Here is a 5,759-nt window from a genome sequence, read left to right on the forward strand (position 1 = left end):
GAAATCAAATGGGTCATATCGACCAATTCTCAACCTGAAAATGTTGAACAAATACATTTGGATCCCGAAGTTCCACATGGAGACGTTATGCTCCATAATGTTGGCCATGGAACCGGGAGATTACATGGTATCTCTGGATGTACGGGATGCTTACCTACATGTGCCTATAGCACTGTCTCATCAGTGTTACCTCAGGTTTGCCATCCTCCAGGAACTTTTTCAGTTCCAAGCTTTGCCCTTCGGGCTAGCAACCGCACCCAGAGTGTTTACCAAGATCATGGTGGTTATGGCAGCTTGTCTGCGCAGACAGGGGATAAGAATATTCCCATACCTCGACGACCTGTTAATCTTAGCACATTTGCAAGATTTACTTTTGAGCCATCTTCAACAGACAATAGTTTGTTTACAGAGACACGGGTGGCTCATAAATTGGGAAAAGTCGTCTCTGAATCCGTCACAGCGGATGGTTCATTTGGGGGCCATATTGGATTCAGACCTACAGAAAGTTCTCTTACCAGAGAAGAAGATAGTCAAGGTGCAGGTCATGGCTCAGGAAGCGTTGCACGCCCAGACAATGTCAGTCTATGCAGCAATGCGACTGTTGGGTCTGATGGTATCAACCTTTGACATGGTGGACTATGCGCAATTCCACTCCAGACCATTGCAGCACCTTATTCTGACCAAATGGAACGGAAATCATCAGACAATAAAAAAGCAGATGATAAAGTTTCCAGTAAACGTAAAAAGGTTTCTAGCGTGGTGGCTACAGACAGACCATTTAAACAAAGGGAGACCCTTTTGGATAAAAGAATGGCAAGTCCTGACAACAGATGCCAGCCTGCAAGGCTGGGGTGCGGTACTCGGAAGCCTTTGGTTCTAGGGAAAATGGACCACAAGGGAAAGTCGCCTGCTGATAAATCTGTTGGAGATAAGGGCCATTTACTTGGCTCGAGTTCAGGCAAAGGACAGTCTGCAAGGAAGACCGGTCCAGATTCGCTCAGACAATGCGACAGCAGTAGCGTACCTCAATCATCAAGGAGGGACTCACAGCAAAAGATTGATGGAGGAGGTAACTCCCATTATAAGATGGGCAGAACTCCATCTCCCAGCATTGTCAGCAGTGTTTGTCCCAGGTGTACTGAACTGGGAAGCGGATTTTCTCAGTTGACACACCATTCAGGAAACCGAGTGGGCGTTACACCCAGAAGTGTTCCAGACACTAGTGAACAGATGGGGTCTACCAGAGATAGACCTCATGGCGTCTCGTCTAAACAACAAAGTTCCGAAGTATGGATCAAGAACAAAGGATCCCGGGCGGTCCTTGTAGACACACTGTCAGTAGAATGGAAATTTCATCTGGCGTATCTGTTCCCTCCAATATCTCTGTTACCCAGAGTAGTGAGAAAAATAAAGCAAGCAAAGGGAGCAGTAATTTTAATAGCTCCAGCTTGGCCAAGAAGGCATTGGTACACAGATCTACTGAGGATGTCCGTGGAAGCACCAATACTGCTCCCTCAATGTCCAGATCTGCTAATGCAGGGTCCTTGTTGCCACAGTCATCTGGATCGCCTGTCTTTGACGGCGTGGCTGTTGAAACCTCTATCTTAGAGGCGAGAGGATTTTCGAAACAAGTAATCCAAACTATGCTTAGAGCAAGAAAGCCTTCTTCAGCTCGTGTGTATCATAGAATATGGCAAGCCTATATTCATTGGTATACTGGAAAAAAATTAAATCCAAGATCTTTTAAAGTATCCAGGATTTTGGATTTCCTTCAAGCAGGATTAGATAAAGGTTTGAAAGTTGCTTCCTTGAGAGTTCAAGTATCAGCATTAACTGTATGGTTTCAGCGTAAGATTGCTGATTTACAGGATGTACGTACTTTCTTTCAGGGAGTGATGAATATTCAACCTCCGTTTGTTCCTCCTGCAGCTGCCTGGGATTTGAATTTAGTTCTGAAATTTCTCCAGGGTCCTCTATTTGAACCGCTTAAGAGAGCAGATCTTAAATGTTTAACGGCTAAAGTACTTTTTTTTACTGGCAATGGCGTCAGCCAGAAGAGTGTCAGATTTAGGAGCGTTATCGTGTAAGTCTCCTTTCCTAAGTTTTTTTCCAGACAGAGCAGTTCTCAGAACGAGATCTGGTTATCTTCCGAAGGTGGTTTCAAAGTTTCATCTGAATGAAGAGATTGTAGTCCCAGCTTTTCAGGTATCGGGACTATCTGCGGGAGAAGCGTCGTAGTCCGAGCTTTAAGAATCTACATAGATCGTACTAGTGCTATCAGGAAAACAGATTCTCTCTTCATCCTCTACGGATTTCATAGAAGAGGATAGCCTGCTAGTAAACAGACGCTGGCGAGATGGCTCCGAATGGTAATATCAGAAGCTTATTCTCATGCAGATCTCCCTACTCCATCTAATGTCTCTGCACACTCTACACGTAAGGTAGGTCCTTCATGGGCAGCACAACAGGGTGCTTCAGCAGAACAGATATGTAGGGTAGCCACATGGTCTTCCATAAACACATGCATCAGACATTATGCCTTGGATACTTTTGCCTCTCATGAAGCAGACTTCGGGCGAAAGGTCCTCCTGTGTAATCAGGAGCATCCCCACCACTAAAATTGGCTTTGGGAATCCCAATGTTATCCTGTGGATAATCCTGTGGACCCAGCCAGAGAAATAGACGTTATGGTAAGAACTTACCGTTGATAATGTGATTTCTCTTATATCCACAGGGATCCCACCCTGACGCACCTGATTTGAGGATCTAGACAATCACTAAACCTCTTCCTTCTTGTATGGAAGGGTGTGCATGTGTGTTCTTATCGCCTGTACAGGTCTCTACCTGATGCTCCTGCCTAAATCGCTGTGGAAAGAACTGATCTGACTGAGTCAGTGGGCGGGACTATATAGTGAGGCCCCGATGCATCCTGGGAGGCCAGAAAGCTCGTGACCGTGTTGGTGCCATTTCCGCTATCGCTCAACCATATCCCAATGTTATCCTGTGGATACCTGTGGACATAAGAGAAATCACGTTATCAACGGTAAGTTCTTACCATGACGTCTATTTCGGAGATAAGTGCCCTCATTCTGAGTTGATTGCTATCAGATGCGCATGCAAGCAGCATTCGCACAGCAGCGAACACATCGCACGAATGCAAATGCCCACCACATATTAGTGATGTGCACCGGACATTTTTCGGGTTTTGTGTTTTGGTTTTGGATTCGGTTCCGCGGCAGTGTTTTGGATTCGGACGCGTTTTGGCAAAACCTCACCGAAATTTTTTTGTCGGATTCGGGTGTGTTTTGGATTCGGGTGTTTTTTTACAAAAAACCCTAAAAAACAGCTTAAATCATAGAATTTGGGGGTCATTTTGATCCCATAGTTTTATTAACCTCAATAACCATAATTTCCACTCATTTCCAGTCTATTCTGAACACCTCACAATATTATTTTTAGTCCTAAAATTTGCACCGAGGTCGCTGGATGGCTAAGCTAAGCGACACAAGTGACCGACACAAACACCTGGCCCATCTAGGAGTGGCACTGCAGTGTCAGGCAAGATGGCACTTCAAAAAAATAGTCCCCAAACAGCACATGATGCAAAGAAAAAAAGAGGCGCACCAAGGTCGCTGTGTGGGACAAAGGGATCAGCTGCGCAATATATCAGGGGAAAAAAGGGGGCAATAAAAGATATGAGAGCCGATGTATATACTATAAATTTATTAACCATAAATGTAAGATGATTGATTAATAATCAAGATGCAACAATAAAATGTTATAAAAAAAGCACACCTCAAATAAAAGTATCCATTTAAAAGTATCCATTTAAAAGGAATAACGATTATAATGGTTCTCTAAATAAAAGTCCACACATCGTATGAGATTCAGCTGGTATTCAGAGTAGTGAGTGACAAGTATACTCAGGAGGATGACCGTAGGTAGAATATTTGAGATGCAATGAGAGGTCAGTTGGATATATGTCCCATAACACCAATGGCGGGTTGAGCCAATATTAATACAGCGTTGGTACCTCTTTTTGTGTGGGCTGGTCCAGAGCCGAGCGTCCTCGGCGATGTATCCTGCAGTGCCCACTGGTGCGAATGCCGCAGAGGAGAGGGAGTCGCCAATTCACTGTGTAGAGCCGTTATTTAGTGTAGACGGCTAGCGGGGAAAACACATCCGCGGCTGCTCTTACGGCCTCTATAGATGGTGTGGACGGCTTGCGGGTAGTACAAACCCGTGGTAATTTGTAGAGCTGCTTGCTGAGCCGGATAACCTTAGCAAGGTGTGCTGAGAAAGGCGTGGCAAGGTCGCTGTGTGACTAAGCTAAGCGACGCAAGTGGCCGACACAAACACCTGGCCCATCTAGGAGTGGCACTGCAGTGTCAGACAGGATGGCACTTCAAAAAAATTGTCCCCAAACAGCACATGATGCAAAGAAAAAAAGAGGCGCACCAAGGTCGCTGTGTGACTAAGCTAAGCGACACAAGGGGCCGACACAAACACCTGGCCCATCTAGGAGTGGCACTGCAGTGTCAGGCAGGATGGCACTTCATAAAAATAGTCCCCAAACAGCACATGATGCAAAGAAAAAAAGAGGCGCACCAAGGTCGCTGTGTGACTAAGCGAAGCGACACAAGTGGCCGACACAAACACCTGGCCCATCTAGGAGTGGCACTGCAGTGTCAGGCAGGATGGCACTTCATAAAAATAGTCCCCAAACAGCACATGATGCAAAGAAAAAAAGAGGCGCACCAAGGTCGCTGTGTGACTAAGCTAAGCGACACAAGTGGCCGACACAAACACCTGGCCCATCTAGGAGTGGCACTGCAGTGTCAGACAGGATGGCACTTAAAAAAATAGTCCCCAAACAGCACATGATGCAAAGAAAAAAAGAGGCGCACCAAGGTCGCTGTGTGACTAAGCTAAGCGACACAAGGGGCCGACACAAACACCTGGCCCATCTAGGAGTGGCACTGCAGTGTCAGACAGGATGGCACTTCAAAAAAATTGTCCCCAAACAGCACATGATGCAAAGAAAAAAAGAGGCGCACCACAGGTATAGAATGTAGATGGATAGTATACTTAATGACGACACAGAGGTAGGTACAGCAGTGGCCTTCCATACTGCTATTATATATAGTATACTGGTGGTCACTGTGTCAGCAAACTGCAAAACTAAAATGCACCACAGGTATAGAATGTAGATGGATAGTATACTTAATGACGACACAGAGGTAGGTACAGCAGTGGCCTTCCGTACCGTAATGCTATATATTATATACTGGTGGTCACTGGTCAGCAAAACTCTGCACTGTACTCCTCCTATATAATATTATACTGGTGGTCCCCAGTCCCCACAATAATGCAGGACACTGAGCACAGATATGGAGTGTTTTTCAGGCAGACAACGTATACTGGTGGTCACTGTCAGCAAAACTCTGCACTGTACTCCTGCTATATAATACAGCTGCTCCCCAGTCCCCACAATTAAGCAGTGTGAGCACAGATATATGCAGCACACTGTGAGCATAGATATGGAGCGTTTTTTTCAGGCAGAGAACGGATGACTGGTGGTCACTGATCAGCAAAACTCTGCACTGTACTCCTCCTATATTATACAGCTGCTCCCCAGCCCTCCCCACAATTAAGCAATAGTGCACAGCACAATCAAGTTCAACAATAACGGAGAGGACGCCAGCCACGTCCTCTCCCTAACATTTCCAATGCACGAGTGAAAATGGCGGCGACGCGCG

This window comes from Pseudophryne corroboree, chromosome 3 (assembly GCF_028390025.1).
Source record: "Pseudophryne corroboree isolate aPseCor3 chromosome 3, aPseCor3.hap2, whole genome shotgun sequence".
Lineage (NCBI taxonomy): Eukaryota > Metazoa > Chordata > Amphibia > Anura > Myobatrachidae > Pseudophryne > Pseudophryne corroboree.